Source organism: Pseudophryne corroboree, chromosome 6 (assembly GCF_028390025.1).
Source record: "Pseudophryne corroboree isolate aPseCor3 chromosome 6, aPseCor3.hap2, whole genome shotgun sequence".
NCBI lineage: Eukaryota > Metazoa > Chordata > Amphibia > Anura > Myobatrachidae > Pseudophryne > Pseudophryne corroboree.
In genome coordinates this window covers 349,076,784-349,100,842 of record NC_086449.1, presented here as the reverse complement: position 1 = coordinate 349,100,842, position 24,059 = coordinate 349,076,784, and the positions used below count along the sequence as shown (strand labels likewise).

Genomic DNA, 24,059 nt, shown 5'->3' with positions numbered 1-24,059 from the left:
TGAAATCTCTTCTGACCATGCTAGACAATGCTTGTCATATATTGTCACAGCTTCTCGATATATTAAAGAGGCGGCTTCTGATGCCGGTATCCTAGCAGCCAAGGCCTCTACTACGTCAGTCCTGGCTCGCCGGATATTGTGGCTGAGATCCTGGTCTGTGGATCTGGACTCTAGAAAAACCCTGGAGGTATTCCCTTTCAATGGAGATATTCTGCTTGGGGAGGACTTAAATAAGATAGTGGCTGACTTGGCTACTGCCAAAACTGCCTGTCTGCCTAATACCGCTCCTTCTGTGTCTAAGTCTAAAGGTACGTCCTTTCAACCCTTTCGTCCTTCAGGTAAAGCAAAAGGTCAGGCGTACCATAAGCAGGCCCGCACTTCCAAACCTGGTAAGCCGAAGCCCAAAAGAGCCTGGGCTGCCCGTCAGCCAGCTGCCAAGACCGATAAGCCCGACGCATGATGGGGCAGGCCTCTCCCTGGGGGATCCCAGGGTGGGGGGCCGGCTTCTAGGGTATACCCAGGAAAGGTTGAAGACCACTTTTGATGCCTGGGTAAGGGAAGTCGTCACTCGAGGTTACGCCATAGCCTTCAAATACCGACCCCCTCATCGATTTTGCCAGACAGACGTCCCTTTGGACCAGACAAAGGCAAAAACTCTACACTCGGTGGTACAGACCCTCCTGGATACTGGAGTTGTAGTACAGGTGCCTCTTGCTCAGAGGGGCTGGGGGTACTATTCTCCGCTGTTTCTAGTCCCGAAACCGAATGGGTCCTCCCGGCCCATTCTCAACCTCAAGGCATTGAACAGGTTTGTGAAGGTTTCCAAGTTCCGTATGGAAACCCTTCGCTCTATAGTTCTGGCCTTGGAACCTGGGGACTACATGGTCTCCCTGGACATATAGGATGCTTGCCTGCATATTCCTACAGCAGTGTCACATCAACAATACCTGAGGTTCACTATTGGCAATCTACATTACTAGTTTCGGGCGTTACCTTTTGGTTTAACAACGGCTCCGTGAGTCTTCACCAAAGTTATGGCGGTGATGACGGTGGTACTCCGCCGTCAAGGGGTCAGGATACTGCCGTATCTGGACGACTTGTTAATCCTGGCAAATTCCCCAGATCTTCTCCTGCATCATCTGGATATGACGGTCCGGTTTCTATAAGCCCACGGGTGGCTCATCAACTGGAAGAAATTCTCCCTGGTCCCTGCTCAGAGCATGGTGCACCTGGGAGCGTTTTTGGACACTCACAACCAGAGGTTGTTCTTGTCTCAGGAGAAAGTCCTGAAGATTCAAGACAGGATTCGTTGCTTCCTTTCTCGTCCGCAAGTGTCGATACATTCGGCAATGCAGGTGCTGGGCCTAATGGTATCAGCATTCGACATGGTGGAGTATGCTCAATTCCATTCTCGCCCCCTCCAGAGGCTGATTCTAGCCAAGTGGGATGGCCTGCCTCACCGGATCAGATCTCAAATGATCTTCTTGACTCCGGAGGTTCGTCTGTCGCTACACTGGTGGCTCCGGAACCAACAATTGTGCAGGGGTCGTCCCTTCTGGATATCCAACTGGGTCCTGTTGACGACAGATGCCAGTCTAAGAGGTTGGGGCGCGGTGCTGGAGCAACACTCCCTTCAGGGTCGGTGGACCAAGGAGGAATCTCTCCTCTTGATCAACATTCTGGAATTGCGGGTGGTCTTCAATGCGTTGAACCTGGCCCAGCATTTAATTCAAAACCGTCCTGTTCAAGTACAGTCGGACAAAGCCACCACAGTGGCTTACATAAATCATCAAGGCGGCACTCGAAGCCGTTTGGCAATGAAGGAAGTATCACGGATCTACGTTGGGCGGAACGCCATCTACCGGCCATATCGGCAATATTCATTCCGGGAGTCTTGAATTGGGAAGCGGACTTTCTCAGTCGTCAGGACGTGCATGCCGGCGAGTGGGGCCTCCACTCAGAAGTGTTTCAACTCCTAGTGGAAAAGTGGGACCTTCCAGATGTGGATCTGATGGCGTCTCGACACAATTACAAGGTTCCGGTCTTCGGAGCAAGGACAAGGGATCCTCAAGCAGCATTCGTGGATGCGCTGGCGGTGCCGTGGAGGTTTCGGCTGCCGTATGTGTTCCCTCCGGTGTCACTCCTGCCCAGGGTAATTCGGAAGTTCAAGCAAGAAAAAGGAAATCTGCTTCTCATAGCTCCAGCGTGGCCCAGACGGCACTGGTTCTCAGACCTGCAGGGCCTATCGTCAGAGCGTCCAATTCTACTTCCACAACGCCCAGACCTTCTCGTTCAGGGCCCCTGTGTCTACCAGGACCTAGCCCGGCTATCTTTGACGGTGTGGCTCTTGAAGCTTCCGTCTTGAGGGCTAAGGGGTTTTCTGAAGGGTCATTAAAACTATGTTGCGGGCCCGGAAACCGGCTTCTGCTCGGATTTATCATAGGGTCTGGCATTCCTACTTTGTTTGGTGCGCATCTAACAATTATGACGCTTCCAAGTTTAGTACAGCCAAACTTTTGGCTTTTCTGCAGCAAGGCCTGGATTTAGGCCTGCGTCTAGCCTCCCTCAAGGTTCATATTTCTGCCTTGTCGGTGTGGTTTCAGAGAAAAATTGCGACTTTACCTGATGTTCATACTTTCACTCAGGGTGTGTTGCGTATCCAATCTCCCTATGTCCCGCCTGTGGCTCCTTGGGACTTATCGTGGTTTGGGAGGCGTTGCAGGAGCCTCCATTTGAACCTCTTGGTTCAGCTGACCTTAAGTGGCTTTCCCTTAAGGTGGTGTTCTTGCTGGCTATTGCCTCTGCTAGAAGAGTGTCGGATCTGGATGCCTTGTCTTGTAGTTCCCCATATCTGATTTTTCACCGTGACAGGGCGGTTCTTAGGACTCGTCCCGGATATTTACCTAAGGTGGTTTCTTCGTTCCACCTTAATCAGGAGATTGTGGTTCCGGCCTTTGTCTCTCCTGATTTGTCTCCCAAAGAGCGGTCTTTGGATGTGGTACGGGCTCTCCGTATCTATGTGAAGAGAACTGCTTCTATTCGAAAATCTGATTCTCTCTTTGTTTTGTTTGGATTTCACAAACGTGGCTGGCCTGCTCACAAGCAAACTCTGGCCAGATGGATTCGAATGGTGATTGCACATACTTATGTGAAGGCTGGTCTATCGGCTCCTGATCACATTAAGGCCCATTCTACTCGGTCTGTTGTACCTTCTTGGGCGGCCCAACGTGGTGCGACCCTTGATCAATTGTGCAAGGCGGCTACGTGGTCCTCAGGGAACACGTTCATAAGGTTCTATGCCTTCGATACTGCCGCTTCCCAGGATGCTTCCTTTGGACGCCGGGTTCTTGTGCCCGCTGCAGTGCGTCCCCTCCCATAAGGAACTGCTTTAGGACATCCCCATTGTCCAATCCTTGTGGAGCCCAGTGTACCCCGCACCAGAGTACGAGTTTTATGGTAAGAACTTACCTTTGTTAAAACTCTTTCTGCGAGGTACACTGGGCTCCACAAGGTTCCCACCCTGACGCACTTAGCTTTTTTGGGTTGGTATGGCATTAGCCGCTGACACTTCTCCTGTCGTGAGAATGTGGTGTATGTGGCTACTAACCGTTGTCGTCTCTTTTCCTGCTACTGCATTGGGCTGGTTAACTAAAAACTGAGCTCCTGTGCTGGGAGGCGGGGTGATATAGGAGGCGGCGCTGTGCATTCTGGGAACAGTCAAAGCTTGTGTCTGTTGGTGCCTCGGATCAAGATCCTACTCTACACCCCATTGTCCAATCCTTGTGGAGCCCAGTGTACCTCGCAGAAAGAGTTTTAACAAAGGTAAGTTCTTACCATAAAACTCGTTATTTTCTCCCATTCCATTCTATTAACTCTATTAACAAACTAGAAGTAGATATTCAAATTCAAAATAGAGTACTCTGAAAGATGAATTATTTACATTAACCTGCCAAACATCCATCTTCAAGCCAAAACTAAAGAAACTGATCAATATAAGTTAAAGCACATACCCGCAGTATCAGTACTTGACATACTAAGACTGACCACTCCCAAGCAGTAGCAAGTCTAAAGAACAACATCAGTATGCAAACTGGGCCGGCGCTACCACTAGGCAGCTTTAGGCAGCTGCCTAGAGCGCCGGCCGCTGGAGGGCGGCACTTAGAAGCACAACTAGGAGTGAGCGGCCTCCACTTTCCCCCGCAACCCACGGCAACGTTTGTTTTTAAAATACAGTTCGGTGGGTTCCGGAGGGGTGGAGGGGATTGAGGACAAGTGCGGCATCAGGCAGGCAGCAGGCGCCTGCCCCCCGACAGAAGCAGCCGCCCACCTCGCGCTATCTGCAGCGCACTATGCACTCGGAGCTGGCGGCAGCACCAGGAACAGTGCCTCCCCGCCAGCAGCAGCCGCCCGGCCCTCACCAGCTGCTGTGCACTATGGAGCCGCCGGCATCAACAGCAGCAGTATCTCCCCGCTAGGCGCTAGCAGAAGCGCTAACCCGGGCGGCATCGTGAGCCGGAAGATGGTGGCAGCAGCGGGGAACAGTACAGCATCCTGGCCAGCGGTAAGATGTTGCCCCCTTGGTGCGATGGTGGGGCACCCGGAGTAGTGGCTGCCTGGAGTCACACCCCAGGGAAGTGGTAGTTGCTAAAGTGTGCACTGAAGGGGGGAGGGGGGTTGGATTTATGTACAGTATCTATGGAGACATATGCGTATATAGATGTATGGAGACAGTGTATATATGTGTGTATGTATGGAGGCAGTGGATGGATGGATGGATGGATGTATGAAGGCAGTGTATGTATGTATATATGTATGTACATATGGAGGCAGTGTATGGATGTATGTATGGAGGCTGTGTACGTACGGAGGCAGTGTATGAATGTATATATGTACGTACGTACATACGTATGGAGGCAGTGTACCGATGTATTGTATATATGTATGTATGTACGTACGTACGGAGGCAGTGTATGGATGTACTGTATATATGTATGTAGGTAGTATATGGCTGTATATACGTGTGTATGTATGGAGGCAGTGTATGGATGTATATACGTACGTACGGAGGCAGTGTGTGTATGTATGTATGTATGTATGTACATATGGAGGCAGTGTATGGATGTATGTACGGAGGCTGTGTACGTACGGAGGCAGTGTATGAAAGTATATATGTACGTACGTACGTACGTACGTACGTACGTACGTACATACGTATGGAGGCAGTGTACCGATGTATTGTATATATGTATGTATGTACGTACGTATCTACGTATGTACGTACGTACGTACGTACGTACGTACGGAGGCAGTGTATGGATGTACTGTATATATGTATGTAGGTAGTATATGGCTGTATATACGTGTGTATGTATGGAGGCAGTGTATGGATGTATATACATACGTACGTACGTACGGAGGCAGTGTGTGTATGAATGTATATATGTATGTACGTATGGAGGCAGTGTATCGCTGTATTGTATATATGTGTGTATGTATGGAGGTAGTGTATGGATGTATGTATGTATGAAGGTAGTGTATGGCTGTATATTTGTGTGTATGTATGAATGTATATGTGTATGGAGGCAGTGTATGAATGTATTGTATATATGTATGGAGGCAGTGTATGGATATGTATATATATGTGTGTGTGTGTGTGTGTGTGTGTGTGTGTGTGTGTGTATATGTATGGAGGCAGTGTATGGATGTACTGTATATATGTATGGAGGCAGTGTATGGATGTACTGTATATATGTATGGAGGCAGTATGGATGTATATATGTGTTTGTATGTATGGAGGCAGTGTTTGGATGTATATATGTATGCATGTATGTATGTATGTATGGAGGCTGTGTATGAATGTGTAGAGGCAGTGCATGTTTATATATGTATGGATGGAGGCAGTGTATGGATCCCCCCCCCCCCCCCCCCCGGCGGACATGTGACAGACTGGATCTTGGCTTCAGTATGGTGACCGGTGGTCTCCCAACCTCCGGTCACCCGATATCAATCCTGTGTGTATGTATGGAGGCAGTGTATGTATGTATGTATGTATGTATGAGAGGCAGTGTATGTATTAGAGAGGCAGTGTATGTATGTGTGTATGTATGAGAGAGGCAGTGTATGTATGTATGTATGTATATATGTATGTATGAGGGAGGCAGTGTATGTATGTATGTATGTATGTATGTATGTATGAGAGGCAGTGTATGTATGTATGTATGTATGTATGTATGTATGAGAGAGGCAGTGTATGTATGTATGTATGTATGTATGTATGAGAGAGGCAGTGTATGTATGTATGTATGTATATATGTATGTATGTATGTATGTATGTATGTATGAGAGAGGCAGTGTATGTATGTATGTATGTATGTATGTATGTGAGAGGCAGTGTATGTATGAGAGAGTCAGTGAATATGTATGTATGTGAGAGGCTATGTATGTATGTATGTATGTATGTATGTATAAGAGACAGAATAAAATAGAGAGAGAGATGTGTGTGTGTGTGTGTGTGTGTGTGTGTGTGTGTGTGTGTGTCAGAAATAAAGGGAGATAATATATATGTAAAAGAGAGCGAGAATGAGAAAGACAGAGAAAAAGTAGAGAGTTGTGAAGGAATGAGAGAGTATGAATGTATATATGAGAGAGGCAGTGTATGGATATGTATGTATGAATGTATGAGAGATGAATGAAATAGAAAGAGATAGGCAGCTGGGTAGGGTGCCAGGATCTGGGAAGGTGGTGCCACTGAGTGTAGCTATCAAATAATTAATGATAATCTTTGAGAGATAATGCAGTCAGACGGCTGGGAAATGTATAAGACGCCGCCTATGAACTTTCACCTTAGTGACTGGGAAAGTGAGTAACTGATGATGTTGGGGGGCAGTAGGCAGACATTTTGCCTAGGGTGCCAAGAAACCTTGCACCGGCCCTGTATGCAACACAGATTCAAGACCGATCACCGCTGGGGTTTAGCGATATTATACAGAGAAAATATCTATTACTGATCAGAGAGCATTATTTAGTCCAAACATTTCCAGTAGCATATTTCTTCCACAGTAGTCCCAACTGATATACAGAGTGCACTGACTTCCACTCCACATTAGAAAACATCAGCCAGTATTACACATAAGACTGTTCAGCATTGTGATACATTGCCTATCTGTGTCCTCAATACGCTATTTACTGTCACTACACAACACACATTATTCCGATGACTGCACACCTTTGTACCAGTCAACTGGGTACTGCGGACTTCTGGGTACAGGAGACAGCTGCAGACAGAAACGAGTCATGTAAGTGCAACAAAGATGCTATGGGGATGGGGTGCGGGGGAATACACACACACACACACACACACACACTTCTCACTCTCTGTTGGGGTTCTACCTGGTGTAATGTGTACAAAACTCTCTACCTGGCCTAATGTGTATAAGGGGCTCTACCTAGCATAAAGGGTATACGGGGCTCTAGCTGGCATAATTTGTATAAGGGCTCTAGCTGGTGTAATGTGTATAAGGGGTACTATGGTGTGGTGTAAAATGTATAAGTGGCACTACTGTGTGGTGTAATTTGAATAACGGACACTACTGTGTGGTGTAATGTGAATTGTTGCTATTCTGTGGCCATGCCCCTTCCCATGAGGCCACTACCCTATTCACAGCTGTGCAGGTAAAACGCTATACAGTTACAAAAAAAGAGAAAAAGAAGACTCTTTTGTGGGTGCACTCTTAGAATAGGTTTGAAGATGACTATAGTATTGAAAGATTAAAACATATAGGCTTTATTGGTACATTGTTAAAATAAGGCAGTTGATGCATCCTGGACAAACATAACAACAGCAAATGACAAATAACAAATAAACAAAATATTAAAAAGTGCCACAAATAAATGGTCTAATATCTCATGAATTAGCGCTTGATGTTATGTGTTTGCTCAAATTGCATACATTTCTGGATTATTAGAGAGTGGTGTTCTCTTTGGAGCTACACATTTTTCAGCAGCCGGGAGTACCCGAAATAGATCCACCCCTACCTTTCATATTTACCTAGTATAAGAATAGGCCCAAAATGGGTAGACCAAAAGTATGGAATATGGTGAGTGTCATTACTGAAACCGTCAATACATAAATCTTGTGTGGATCCACAGGTATAGATAAATATTGCAATAAAGAAATTCCACATATGAACCAGTGCCTATGTTGGGTGAGTCAATAAAAAAGGTGGTTATAAGACAAATATCTGACCGTTCAGAGAGATGAAAGTGCAATAAGAACAGATTGTGAATCTGCTGTCAGCGTTACGGTGCATACACAGAGTGAGATTCGGGCTAATCCCGAGTCTCACAATGCGACGGGCTAGGTCGGTATCGCAAGCACATAATGAGTGTGCTTGCGATACTGACTACAGTATGTGCGATTTTTGCTAAGTGTCAATCTTTTCTATGAGATAGTCAAAAGTGACTTGCCTGCACAGTCTATCTAGGCTTACGATGCCGACTGCGCGTTGGGATCGCAAGGTGACTTTCACCTTGCGATATGCTCTAACTTTTCTTATGATTTTGACTATATAGTCAAAATCATAAGAAAATATCTCACCGTGTGTACAATCCATTAGGCACAGAGTATACCATCTCTCAAGCCTCTACTAAACCGTGTCTTCCTAGGGGGTCACCCAATCCAGTACTGACCCGGCCCAACACTGCTTTGCTTCCAAGATCAGATGGAATCGGGCATTTACAGTGTGGTATGATAGTAGAGGAACAAATGCCTTTGTTACTCCGGGATCACTGATGAGAGTTTACAGGAGCAAAAGTCAAAGATATGAACAAAAGAAGCAATGGGGATGAAATGCATAGAAAAGAAAAAATCAGATGGATCTGCTGCTAGCGTTAGGCAAAGGTATATGCAGGGCGGAACCACCCATTAACCAGTGGATCGCTGGTGAGAGTCCAGAAAGTATATAGTAGAAAATAAGTAACATAGTTATATTACATTAAAAAAATGTGAATTGTCAGAGGCATGGTGGGTGAAACAATATGTACCTGGACATAGGCACGAAATAAGGTGGATACTCAATTATTAATACCAGTAAAATAGGCAAATCCTATTGTTAAATGATGTCACACAGAAGCACAATGTGACCTAACCCGCCTGCTAACAAGTGCTTATTAGATTAATCTAAACAGATAATAAAGTAGCATAATTGACAACATTGTTGTAATCACGTATACAAATCAGATAGTGCACACTGAACGCTGAAAAAAGCTGCTTTAAGTAGCTGCCAAGTTCGTAGTGAATATACAGCCTTAGGAAAGAATGGCTAATAGCCTGTTATATATGCCACAAAGAAATAGTTGAACCACATAAATAATTAGGCATAAAAGATGAACATTACCTCGTATTCTGTATAGACGATTGGGGGCAAAACGCTATGCCTAGTGCTACAAAGGTGGCGGTATACCATACAACTGTATACCGCCCCACTTTGAGCACTGTATTTAGGTAAAAAAAGGAGATTTATGGTAAGAACTTACCCTTGTTAAATCTCTTTCTGCGAGGTACACAGGATTCCACAGAGAATAACATCGGGGTGTAGAGTAGGATCTTGATCCGAGGCACCAACAGGCTAAAAGCTTTGACTGTTCTCAAGATGCTCAGCGCCGCCGCCTCTATAACCCTGCCTCCGTGCACAGGAGCTCAGTTTCGTTAACCAGTCCAATGCAGTAGCAGGCAAAAAAGATGACAGCCGTTAGTAGCCACGTACACCACATTCTCACGACAGGAGAAGGTATCAGTGGCTAATGCCATACCAAACCAAAGAAGCTAAGTGCATCAGGGTGGGTGCCCTGTGAAATCCAGTGTACAGTACCTTGCAGAAAGAGATTTAACAAGGGTAAGTTATTACCATAAATCTCCTTTTCTGCAGCGGGGTACACTGGTATTCCTCAGGGAATAACATCGGGCATTTCCTAAAGCAGTTCCTTATGGGGGGGGGACGCACTGTAGCGAGCACAAGAACCTGGTGTCCAAAAGAAGCATCCTGGGAGGCGGAAGTATCGAAGGCATAGAACCTTATGAACATGTTCACTGAGGACCACGTAGCCACCTTGCACAATTGTTCAAGGGTCGCACCACGGCGGGCCGCCCAAGAAGGTCCAAGAGACTGAGTAGAATGGGCTTTGTTGGTAGCAGGAGCTGGAAGGCCAGCCTGTACATAAGCATGTGCAATCACCATTTTAATCCATCTGGCCAAGGTCTGCTTGTTAGCAGGCCAGCCACGTTTGTGAACACCAAACAGTACAAAGAGAGAATCAGACTTCCTAACGGATGCTGTCCTCTTCACATAGATACGGAGAGCCCATACCACATCCAAAGACCGCTCTTTGGAGGATAATCCGGAGAGACAAAGGCCAGAACCACAATCTCCTGGTTAAGGTGGAAAGAAGACACCACATTAGGTAGATAACCAGGGCGCGTTTGAAGAACTGCCCGGTCACAGTGAAAAATCAGATAGGGGGTCCTACAAGACAAAACACCCAAATCCGATACTCATCTAGCAGAGGCAACAGCCAGCAGAAACAAGACCTTGAGGGAAAGCCACTTAAGGTCCACAGATTCAAGAGGTTCAAACGGAGACTCTTGCAAAGCCTCCAGAACCACCGACAAATCCCAAGGAGTCACAGAAGCCGGCTTACGGGCCTTCAACATAGTTTGAATGACCGCCTCAGAAAATCCTTTGGCCCTCAGTACGGAAGCTTCAAGAGCCACGCCGTCAAAGCCAGTCGGGCCAAATCCTGGTAAACATAAGGGCCCTGAACGAGGAGGTCTGGTCTTTACGAAAGCAGAAGAGGATGCTCTAGCGAGAGACCCTGTAGGTCTGAGAACCAATGCCGTCTGGGCCACGCTGGAGCTATTAGAAGAAGGATTCCTCCTTCTTGCTTGAAGTTCCTCACTACTCTGGGCACCGGAGGGAACACGTACAGCAGCCGAAAGTTCCATGGAATTGCCAGTGCGGCCACGAACGCCGCTTGAGGATCCCTTGTTCTTGCTCCGAAGATCGGAACCTTGTGATTGTGTCAAAACGCCGTCAGGTCTACATCTGGTAGGCCCCACTTGTCCACTAGGAGTTGAAATACTTCTGGATGAAGGCTCCACTCTCCGGCGTGTACGTCCTGACGACTGAGGAAGTCTGATTTCAGTTTAGGAGCCCCGGAATGAACACTGCCGATATGGATGGCAGATGGCCTTCCGCCCATTGAAGAATCTTTGACACTTCCAACGTTGCCATGCGGCTTCGAGTGCCGCCTTGATGGTTGATGCACGCCTCCGTGGTGGCGTTGTCTGACTGCACTTAAACAGGCCTCTTCAGTACCAGATGCCAGGCCAGTTTCAGAGCATTGAACACTGCCCACAGTTCCAGTATGTTTATCGGGAGGAGAGACTCCTCCCTGGTCCAGCGTGCCTGAAGAGAGTGATGCTCCAACACTGCGCCCCAACCCCTCAGACTGGCATCCATCGTCATAAGGACCTAGTCAGAGATCCAGAAGGGACAACCCCTGCTCAATCGATGGTCCTGCAGCCACCAGGTCAGTGACAGACGGACCTCCGGAGACAAAGAGATCATTTGAGACCTGAACCGGTGAGGCAGGCCGTCCCACTTGGCAAGAATCAGTTTCTGCAGAGGGCGGGAATGAAATTGAGCAAACTCCACCATGTTGAAAGCTGACACCATAAGGCCTTGTACTTGCATTGCCGAGTGTATCGACACATGCGGACGAGTGAGGAAGCAACGTATCTTGTCCTGAAGCTTCAGGACTTTCTCCTGTGATAAAAACAACCTCTGGTTGTGTGTGTCCAACAACGCTCCCAGATGCACCATGGTCTGGGCAGGGACCAGGGGTGATTTCTTCCAGCTGATGAGCCACCCGTGGTCTTGCAGAAACTGGACTGTCAGATCCAAATTACGGAGGAGAACTTCTGGGGAATTGGCCAGGATCAGCAGATCGTCCAGATATGGCAGGATCCGGATGCCCCGATGGCGGAGTGAAGCCATCATAACTGCCATGACCTTGGTGAAAATTTGCGGAGCCATGGTCAGACCAAACGCTAAGGCCCGGAATTGGTAATGGAGATTGCCAATAGCAAACCGCAGGTATTGCTGATGTGACATGGCAATAGGGATATGTAGGTAAGCATCCTGTATATCCAGGGATACCATATAGTCCCCTGGTTCCAAAGCCAGGACAATAGAGCGAAGAGTCTCCATACGAAACTTGGGGACCCTCACAAACTTGTTCAAAGATTTGAGGTTGAGAATGGGCCAGGAGGAACCATTCGGTATTGGGACTAGGAACAGCGTTGGATAGCCAGAGGCACCGGAACTACTACTCCGGTGTCCAGAAGGGATTGTACCACTAAATGTAGAGTTGTTGCCTTCATCTGATCCGAAGGGATGTCCGTCAGGCAACAGCGAGGAGGGGGACGTGTCTTGAAGGATATAGCGTATCCGTGAGTGACGACTTTCCGCACCCAAGCTTCTGAAGTGGTCTTCAACGATACCTGAGTGAACCTTAAAAGTCAGCCTCCCACCCTGGGATCCCCCAGGGGGAGGCCCGCCCCGTCATGCCGCCGGCTTATCCGATTTGGAAGCCGGCTGACGGGCAGCCCAGACACGTTTAGGCTTGGCCTTGGTGGTTTTGGAAGTACAAAACTGTTTCGGGTACGCCTGACCCTTTGCTTTACCCGGAGGCCGAAAGGAACGAAAGGAAGTAGTCTTAGCCTTCGGGGCCGAAGGAGTAGTACTAGGTAGACATGCAGTCTTAGCAGACGCCAAGTCAGCGACAATCTTGTTGAGATCCTCACCAAAGAGGATGTTTCCTTTAAAAAGGAGTACCTCCAGGGTTTTCTTAGAGTCCAGGTCCACCGACCAGGACCGCAACCAGAGAATACGACGAACCAAAATGGATGTTGTAGCAGCCTTGGCCGCCAGAATACCTGCATCCGAAGCTGCTTCTTTAATGTAATGAGATGCCGTGACAATATAAGAGAGACATTGCCTGGCATGTTCAGAAAAATTGGACAGAAACTCAGCCTCTATTTCCTGAGCCCACGCCTCAATCGCTTCTGCGTCCCAAGTAGCCGCAATGGTGGGTCTATGTGCAGCCCCTGCAAGTGTATAGATAGCTTTTAAGCAGCCCTCCACACGTTTATCCGTCGGCTTCTTGAGAGAAGTGACGGTAGTGACAGGCAGTGCAGATGACACCACCAGCCGAGCGATCTGCGAATCAACCGGCGGTGGAGTTTCCCAATTTTTACTCAATTCTGCCACCAGGGAATAGCGGGCTAGCATCTTCTTGTGCAGGGTGAATTTCTTTCTTGGGTTCTCCCAGGGTTCCTGACGTATGTCAACCAAGTGGTCAGAATGAGGTAAAACCAATTTAGTAACCTTCTGACGTTTGAACCTGTCCGGTTTCTTAGATGTAGTAGCAGGCTTAGGATCATCATCAATCTGAAGAATGAGCCTGATAGCCTCTAATAGATCAGGAACATCCACCTGTGAAACAGATTCCCCATCATAAACATCATGATCAGAGTCTGTGGGGTCAGTATACTTGCCATCTTCATCGGAAGAGGTATCCGGAACATGCGTGGATTGAGAGGAAGTAATAGCGCTTAGAGGACTTCTTAGGTTTAGTCTTAGGCGGGCGAGGGTCAGGAATACGCTTATCCAAAGAGTTATTCAATTGCTGTAACTGAGTGGACAGAGCATCTGTCCATGGCGGATTAACCGCGAGTCTAGTTACCAGCGTAGTCAGTAAATTAGAAAAGGCAGCCCAAGGCGGGCCCTGATGTGCCCCCGTTGTTACAAACTGACTGGGGTAATAAAGAACCCCCAAAACCTGAACCCTCAGCAGCCAAGTTATTCTCAAATGCATCTGGGACATCATAACCGCGCACGGCGGAATCAGCCCCAGATCCATCGCCCCCTGTAGTTGACATGATATGAAAGCATAAACCACGGGCAACACAGTACAATATTCAGCAGATATAATCAGTGACGTGCAGTGGGGTGAGGCAGGTGAGGCAGAGCCTTTCCTGTCATACTAACGTTTGTGCAAGAGTTTTTACTGTATAAAGTATATGAAAAATACAAAGAATATGTTAAAAATATCTTCTTTGTATTGTTCTAATCATTTTTATAGTCAAATCTCTGGAGCAAAAAGTCTATGGCTGGTGTGGCAGTGCCTCACCTGCTTATTTTTTCCATCCATCTCTGATCAAAACTCACCAAATTTCCATGAGTATGTATTGCTGTACGTGTGTATAATGCCCACATGCACCATTTGGCTCATATATTGTGTGTAAATCTGGCTCTGGTACTAAGCAGTGCCTCCTGAGAAATTTATCTCACTGCACGTCCATGGATATAAATATAATACCCAACACAAACCCCCCGTGCAGTGTGTGACAGCACAAACAGAGGATTTCTGAGGAAAAATGTGACTGAAAAACACAGAGAAAAATACAAAATACGTATATCCTGTGAAATACCTATATTATCTAATAACCCTGACGCACGGAGCCTCCTCAGGTTGCAGACTATAGGGATAGCAGTAGGAGTGAGATACACAGAGTAGAGATCACCCAGCAGCTACAGTATATGCACACACACACACACACACACACACACACACACACACACACACACACACACACACACACACACACACACACACACACACACACACAATGCAGGAATTATGACAAACAATAAAACTGCACTGGACTAGCAATACTATTACTGAGTAAAGCTATGTACATAAACAGATATATCAATGCACAGTAAAAACTGGATGAATATCACAGGGTACTTGTACTAAATAACCCTGAAGTATGCACTTGTTCTTAACTAACACTGTCTAAACGACATGTAGAATACTTAAGTGTCCTGTAAATGCACAGCGCTGATGATGCAGGCGGCTTTACAGAGGGGGCATCACCCACCAGTCCCAGAATCAGCGCAGCTGTGTGTAATGGCACCCAAATGCTGACAGGGAGTGAGGGAGACAGAGAGATGCAGCTCCAGAGTGGGAACTTTTACTCTAAATGGCGCCCAGGGGCTGGGGGAGGGGCTACAGGCCAGAGCCTTATCCCCTTGCTGGACTTCACCACTGGGTGATGCAGGCCTTAATAAACTGGATTATAGTCTAATCCGACCTGTGCCCTTGCCCTGGTGGTCTAGTGGGGTCCCTGTACTCCCACAGTGTCACCGCCGCCTCCTAATGGCCGCGTGGACACTGTGGGAACTTCGGTTAGTGTGTGCGCCCTGGGTGAAGAACCGGAGCCTCCGCTGTAAGTACCCGGTAACCAGGGACACGGGAGTATACAGCGCCGCTGGGGGAGGTGATGGAGCTGCAGCAGGAGATATCAGAATGATATCTAGCACTAGAGTGCCTCTGCTGCAGCCCTTGAAGTCTTCTATCTTCTTTAAAATAGCTCCTCTTATGGCTGCTGGAGTTTAATAGTGTGGGCAGGCTCCTCCCTCTATGCCCCTCCTACCAGACTCAGTTTAGAAAATGTGCCCGGAGGAGCCGGTTACAGCTAGGGGAGCTCCATAGGAGTTTTTCTAGTTTTATTATTTCTCTGACGTCCTAGTGGATGCTGGGAACTCCGTAAGGACCATGGGGAATAGCGGCTCCGCTGGAGACTGGGCACAAAAAGAAAGCTTTAGGACTACCTGGTGTGCACTGGCTCCTCCCCCTATGACCCTCCTCCAAGCCTCAGTTAGATTTTTGTGCCCGACCGAGCAGGGTGCAATCTAGGGGGCTCTCCTGAGCTTCTTAGATAAAAGTTAGTTTTAGGTTTTTTATTTTCAGTGAGACCTGCTGGCAACAGGCTCACTGCATTGAGGGACTAAGGGGAGAAGAAGCGAACCTGCCTGCTTGCAGCCAGCTTGGGCTTCTTAGGCTACTGGACACCATTAGCTCCAGAGGGATCGAACACAGGCCCAGCCTCGGAGTCCGGTCCCAGAGCCGCGCCGCCGGCCCCCTTACAGAGCCAGAAGCAAGAAGAGGTCCGGAAAATCGGCGGCAGAAGACATCAGTCTTCATCAAGGTAGCGCACAGCACTGCAGCTGTGCGCCATTGCTCCTCATGCACACCTCACACTGCGGTCACTGATGGGTGCAGGGCGCTGGGGGGGGGGGCGCCCTGAGCAGCAATATTAACACCTTGGCTGGCAAAAATACATCACATATAACCCCCAGGGCTATATGGATGTACATTAACCCCTGCCAGAATCCATAAAAATGCGGGAGAAAAGTCAGTGAAAAAGGGGCGGAACTATCTCCTTCAGCACACTGGCGCCATTTTTCCCTCACAGCTCCGTTGGAGGGAAGCTCCCTGGCTCTCCCCTGCAGTTAATATACTACAGAAAGGGTTAAAAAGAGAGGGGGGGCACAATTTAGGCGCAGTATACATATATATATGCAGCTATAAGGGAAAACACTTTTTATAGGTGCTATCCCTGTGATATATAGCGCCCTGGTGTGTGCTGGCATACTCTCCCTCTGTCTCCCCAAAGGGCTTTGTGGGGTCCTGTCCTCTATCAGAGCATTCCCTGTGTGTGTGCTGTGTGTCGGTACAGCTGTGTCGACAGGTATGTGGAGGATAATGAGGTGGAGGCGGAGCGAATGCCTGTAAATATGTTGTCACCCCCTGCGGGGTCGACACCGGTGTGGTTGAACTTATGGAAAGATTACGTGACAGTGTCAACTCCTTACATAAAAGGTCGACGACACAGAACAGCCGGCTACTCAGCTTGTGCCTGTTCCAGCGTCTCAAATGTCACGGGGGGCTCTAAAATCGCCCGCTACCTCAGATAACAGACACAGATGTCGACACGGATACTGACTCCAGTGTCGATGTCGATGAGACTGGTGTACCCTCCAAATAGGTCCACCCGTTACAGGATTGAGGCAATGAAAAATGTATTACACATTTATGATTATACCCCAGGTACCACATAAAAGGGTATTGTGTTTGGTGAGAGAAAACTATTAGTAGTTTTTCCTGCATCTGAGAAATTAAATGAGGTGTGTGAGGAAGAGTGGTCTTCCCCCGGTAAGAAATTGATAATTTCTAAAACGGTTATTGGCAGCGTACCCTTTCCCGCCAGAGGATAGGTCACGCGGGGAAACACCCCATAGGGTAGATACAGCGCTTACACGCTTATCAGAAAAGGTGGCACTACCGTCTCCGGATACGGCCGCCCTGAAGGGACCTGCTGATAGAAAGCAGGAGGTTACCCTATAAGATATAGTCACACACTAGGGCATTATATTGCGACCAGCCGTTGCTTCGGCATGGATGTGCAGTGCTCCCGCTGCGTGGTCAGATTCCCTGTCGGAAAATAACTATGGATAGGGACAATATTTTGCTGAAAATAGAGCATATAAAAGACGTGGTCTTATACATACGTGATGCACAGAGGGATATTTGCCGGCTGGCATCAAAAATAAGCGCTAGGTCCATTGCCGCCAGACGGGGGTTATGGACTTGGCAATGGTCAGGCGATGCCGACTCGAATCGGCACATGGAAGTTGCCCTATAAGGGGGTAAAACTGTTTGGGGATGGTTTTTCAGACCTCGTTTCCACAGCTACTGTTGGGAAATCGATTTTTTTGCCACAGGCTACCCCACAACAAAAGAAAGCACCGTATCATCAAGTACAGTCCTTTCGGCCCCAGAAAAGCAAGAGGGCTAGAGGCTCATCCTTTCTGCCGAGAGGCAAAGGTAGAGGAAAAAGCTGCAACACACAACTAGTTCCCAAGAGCAGAAATCCTCCCTGCGTCCGGTAGGTCCACAGCATGGTGCGGGGGCTGCTCAGGCGGACCCGGGTACGGTGGGGGCCCGTCTCAGAAATTTCAGCGGACAGTGGGCTCTCTCACATGGATCCCTGGTTCCTTCACGTAGTATCTCAGGGGTACAGGCTGGAGTTCGAGACGTTCTTCCCCCCGCCGTTTCCTAAAATCTGCCTTACCGGCACCTCCCTCTGCCAGGGAGACGGTGTTGGTGGATATTCAACACTATAATCACAACAAGTGATTGTCAAGGTGCCCCTCCTTCAGCAAGGAAGGGGTTACTATTCCACAGTGGTTGTGGTACCGAAACGCTTCGGTGATACCCATCTTGAAATTAAAATACTTGAACTTTTATATCAGAAGATTCAAGTTCAAGATGGAATCGCTCAGGGCGGATATTACGAGCCTGGACGAGGGGGATTACAGGGTCTCCCTGGACATCAAGGATGCGTACCTGCATGTCCCCATTTACCCTCCTCACCAGGAGTACCTCAGATATGTGGTACAGGACTGTCACTATCAGTTCCAGACGCGGCCGGTGGAGTTGTCCACGGCACCGAAGGTCTTTACCTAGGTAATGGCAGAAGTGATGATACTCCTTCGCAAGAAGGAAGTTTTTATTATCCCGTACTTGGACGATCTCCTGATAAAGGCGAGGTCCAAAGAACAGTTGGTAGTGGGGGTAGCACTCTCTCGGGAAGTGCTACAACAGCACGACTGGATTCTCAATATTCCAAAGTCACAGCTGGTCCCGACGACACGTCTTCTGTTCCTGGAAATGTTTCTGAACGCAGACCAGAAAAGAGTGTTTGTTCCAGTGGAAAAAGCCGAGGAGTTGTCATCTCTAGTCAGAGACATCCTAAAACCAGGACAGGTGTCGGTACATCAATGCACACGAGTCCTGGGAAAAATGGTAGCTTCGTACGAAGCATAATTCCATTCGGAAGACTCCACGCAAGGACGTTCGAGTGGGACCTGTGGGACTAATGGTCCGGGTCCCATCTACAGATACAACAGCGGATAACCCTGTCAGCAAGAAACAGGGTGTCGCTGCTGTGGTGGCTGCAGAGGGCTCATCTACTAGAGGGCCGCAGATTCGGAATACAGGACTGGGTCCTGGTGACCACGGATGCCAGCCTTCGGGGCTGGGGTGCAGTCACACAGGGAAGAAATTTCCAAGGAGATTTCGCTTCACATAAATATTCTGCAGCGAAGGGCCATTTACAATGCCCTAAGCCAAGCAAGGCCCCTGCTTCAGAACCAGCCGGTACTGATCCAATCAGACGACATCACGGCGGTCGCCCATGTAAACAGACAGGGCGGCACAAGAAGCAGGATGGCGATGGCAGAAGCCACAAGGATTCTCCGATGGGCGACCTACACCCAGGAGAATGGGGACTTCATTCAGAAGTTTTCCAAATGCGGGTAAACCGTTGGGAATGACCACGGGTGGACATGATGGCGTCCCGCCTCAACAAGAAGTTGAAAAGATATTGCGCCAGGTCAAGGGACCCTCAGGCGATCGCTGGGGACGCTCTAGTGACACCGTGGGTGTACCAGTCGGTTTATGTGTCTCCTCCTCTACCTCTCATACCCAAGGTACTGAGAATAATAAGAAGGCGAGGAGTGAAAACCATACTCGGGGTTCCGGATTGGCCATGAAGAGCTTGGTACCCGGAACTTCAAGAGATGCTGGCAGAGGACCCTTGGCCTCTGCCGCTTAGACAAGACCTGCTGCAGCAGGGACCCTGTCTGTTCCAAGACTTACTGCGGCTGCGTTTGACGGCATGGCGGTAGAACACCGGATCCTAAAGGAAAAGGGTATTCCGAAGGAAGTCATCCCTACCCTGATCATAGCCAGGAAGGATGTCACCGCAAGACATTATCGCCGCGTTTGGCGAAAATTTATTGCTTGGTGGGAGGCCATAAAGGCCCCGACGGAGGAATTTCAACTATGTCGATTCCTGCACTTCCTGCAAGCAGGGGTGACGTTTGGGCCTCAAATTGGGGTCCATCAAGGTCCAGATTTCGGCTCTGTCGATTTTCTTCCAGAAAGAACTGGCTTCACTGCCTGAAGTTCAGACTTTGGTTAAAGGAGTACTACATATTCAGCCTCCTTTTGTGCCTCCTGTGGCACTTTTTGGATCTCAACGTGGTGTTGGATTTCCTAAAGTCATATTGGTTGAGCCACTTAAAACCATGGAGCTAAAGTATCTCGCGTGGAAAGTGGTCATGCTGTTGGCCTTGGCCTTGGCCAGGCGTGTGTCAGAATTGGCGGCTTTGTCATGTAAAAGCCCTTATCTGATTTTCTATATGGATAGGGCAGAGTTGAGGACTCGTCCTCAGTTTCTCCCAAAGGTGGTCTCAGGTTTTCACTTGAACCAACCTATTGTGGTGCCTGCGGCTACTAGGGACTTGGAGGATTCCAAGTTGCTGGACGTAGTCAGGGCCCTGAAAATTTTATTTTTCCAGGACGGCTGGAGTCAGGAAAACTGACTCGCTGTTTATCCTGATGGCACCCAACAAGCTGGGTGCTCCTGCTTCTAAGCAGTCTATTGCGCGCTGGATTTGTAGCACTATTCAGCTGGCGCATTCTGCGGTAGGATGACCGCAGCCTAAATCAATAAAAGCCCATTCCACAAGGAAGGGGGGCTCATCTTGGGCGGCTGCCCGAGGGGTCTCGGCTTTACAACTTTGCCGAGCAGCTACTTGGTCAGGGGCAAACACGTTTGCAAAATTCTATGAATTTGATACCCTGGCTGAGGAGGACCTGGAGTTCTCTCATTCGGTGCTGCAGAGTCATCCGCACTCTCCCGCCCGTTTGGGAGCTTTGGTATAATCCCCATGGTCCTTACGGAGTTCCCAGCATCCACTAGGACGTCAGAGAAAATAAGAATTTACTTACCGATAATTCTATTTCTCGTAGTCCGTAGTGGATGCTGGGCGCCCATCCCAAGTGCGGACTGTCTGCAATACTTGTACATAGTTATTGTTAACTAATCGGGTTCTTGTTGTGAGCCATCTATTCAGAGGCTCATCTGTTATCATGCTGTTAACTGGGTTTCATATCACAAGTTGTACTGTGTGATTGGTGTGGCTGGTATGAGTCTTACCCGGGATTCAAAATCCTTCCTTATTGTGTACGCTCGTCCGGGCACAGTATCCTAACTGAGGCTTGGAGGAGGGTCATAGGGGGAGGAGCCAGTGCACACCAGGTAGTCCTAAAGCTTTCTTTTTGTGCCCAGTCTCCTGCGGAGCCGCTATTCCCCATGGTCCTTACGGAGTTCCCAGCATCGACTACGAGAAATAGAATTATCGGTAAGTAAATTCTTATTTTTTCTTAGAGTTAGGCAGAGGGAGGCTGCTGGCAACAGCCTCCCTGATTCATGGGACTTAGGAGGTGAGTAGTGTCCAACCCTGAGAGTTTAATGGCCACTATCTCCGCTGACAGGACACTGAGCTCCTGAGGGTGATGATCGTTAGCCGCCCCAGGCAACCGCTCACTTCCGCTGCATGCCCCCACCCCCTAACAAAGCCAGAAGATTCCGGTGGCGAGTGAGTCACCGGTGACCCGACAAGCAGGGAGCCGGTGTGAATGGCGGCAACAGGGTAGGAGCGCAGTACTAACTGCGCTCCAGAGAGCTCAGCGGTACACAGTGCGGCGCTATGAGCCAGTGCAAATACCCTACACTGGTCAATCAAGGCTATCAGGGACCTTGGTAACGCTGCTAGCAAAATCCTCAGGCCAGTATAAAAATGTGAAAGTGCGGGAAGATGCACCATGTCCAGAGGGCGGAGCTTCTCCTCAGAGTGGACCCAGCAGCGTTCAGCACCATTTTCTCCCTGCAGACGCTGACAGGGAGTGCTGTCCCTCCACACGACTCCAGCTATCCTGTGCTGTACCAGGGGATTGTAGAAGAGGGGGGGGGGGGGGGGGGAGCTGTGTATTACTGTGTAGTCTATTAAGTGTACACAGTCAGCGCCAGGTTGGTTATACCTACCTAATTGAGCGCTGTGTGTGTGCTTGCTCCAAGCTCTGTGTTTCTCTGAAGGTACTTGGGGGGGAAACTGTGTTTGACATTTCCTGTGTGTATGTGGGTGTATGTTTTCTCACATAGCCATGTCCAGGGACTGTGTCTTATGCTGCAGAGGACGTTTCTTCTCCAGATGAATCCATTCCATGTACCCAGGAATGTGATGTCTTGTCTCAGATTCCTATTACTGAGCCAGAATGGCTGACTTCTATTAAGGGAATGATCTCTCAGATCTCTACTAGGGTAGCTCATACTGAGACTGAAACTCAGGTTTTAAAGAATTCTATGGCCATTTGGTCAGGTTCTGTTCCTATTCCTTCTAAATACCCTAGCATATACCCACAGAAACGTGCACTTGCCCAGATTATGCAAGCCGACACGGATACCGACTCTGACACGGCAGATGGTGATAGGGATGTGCTGAGGGGGGCGGCATCCCTTGCAAAGGGGGTGCAGCTCATGATTGAGGCTATTAGAGATGTGTTAAACATTACTGACACACCACCTGAGCAGGTTGAGGAGGCTTACTTCACAGACAATAAGAAAGCCTCGCTAACCTTCCCTGCAACTAAAGAATTAAACGCTCTATTTGAAAATTCCTGGGAAAACCCAGAGAAAAAAATCCAGATCCCAATAAGGGTTCTGGTTGCTTTTCCCTTCCCTGAGGAGGATAGAAAAAAAATGGGAAAACCCACCCATAATTGACGCATCTGTCTCCAGACTGTCAAAAAAGGTGGTTTTACCTGTCCCTGGATCTACCACGCTAAAAGAACAAGCTTATTGTAAAATTGACACTACGCTCAAATCCATATACACTGCTTCAGGTGTGGCGTTAAGGCCCACTATTGCTTGTGCATGGATTTCTAAAGCTATAGTAAAGTGGTCAGGCACGTTACTAGAAGACTTAGATACAATGGATAGAAGTGACATTGAACTGTTTTTATGTAACATACAGGATTCTGCGGGTTTCATGGTGGAGTCCATGAAGGACCTGGGTACGCTGAATGCAAGGATTTCTTCCATGGCTGTTTCAGCTCGCAGGGGACTCTAGCTACGCCAATGGTCTGCAGACGCGGAATCCAGGAGAAGTGTGGAGAACCTACCCTTCATAGGTCAGGCTCTATTTGGGGAAGCATTGGATGCGTCAATTTCCACGGCAACCGCGGGTAAGTCACCCTTTCTTCCCTCAACTACTCCTTCTACGAAGAAACCTTTTTCTTCACCTACATCGCAGTCCTTTCGGACCACTAAGATGAAAAAGTCCAGGCCTCCTACCACCTTCTTTAGAGGTAGTCGTGCAAAATCCAAAAAGCCTGCACCTGCAGGTTCCCAGGACCAAAAGCCTGCTTCTGGTTTCTCAAAATCCTCAGCAAGACGGTGGACTGCACAGCCTGGAGAATAGGCTGGTGGGTGCGAGACTCAGACGTTTCAGCCACGTCTGGGTGTCATCCGGCCTGGATTCCTGGATACAGGATATTGTGTCCCAGGGGTACAGACTGGAGTTTCAGGAACTCCCGCCTCACAGATTCCTCTAATCAGGCTTGCCAGCTTTACTGACAGAAAGGGCTATCCTACAGGAAGCCATCCAAAAATTGAAACAGTCAAAGGTCATTGTTCTAGTACCACCTCATATGCAACACATGGGTTACTATTCGTGGTACTGAAACCGTATGGTTCGGTCAGACCAATTTTGAACTTGAAATCGTTAAACCCTTATCTGAGGGAGTTCAAATTCAAAATGGAGTCTCTGAGAGCGGTGATCTCAGGTCTGGAGGAGGGAGAGTTTCTGGTATCCCTGGATATCAAGGATGCGTACCTCCACATTCCGATTTGGCCGCCACATCAGGCTTATCTCAGATTTGCACTGTTAGACAGTCACTATCAGTTCCAGGCACTGCCATTCGGTCTCTCCACAGCACCGAGGGTGTTCACTAAGGTGATGGCAGAGATGATGGTTCTCCTCCGCAGACAGGGAGTGAACATAATTCCATATCTGGACGATCTGCTGATAAAGGCATCGTCCAGGGAGAAGTTATTGCAGTCCATTGCTCTCGCGACTCATCTGCACAGTTGGATCCTGAACCTTCCAAAGTCACATTTGAAGCCGACAAGGAGATTGTCTTTCCTGGGGATGATCCTCGACATGGAAGTGCAGAGGGTGTTT

General features: G+C 48.4%; 1 protein-coding gene and 1 pseudogene across 1 annotated transcript in view; both read right to left on the bottom strand.

The window, feature by feature from the left end:
* CRABP1 (cellular retinoic acid binding protein 1) overlaps nucleotides 1–24,059 on the bottom strand; it is a 179,383-nt gene that overhangs the window by 86,510 nt on the left and 68,814 nt on the right. The gene's annotated exons all lie outside the window — the stretch shown is intronic.
* Nucleotides 8,640–8,758, bottom strand: LOC134938720 (5S ribosomal RNA; annotated as a pseudogene).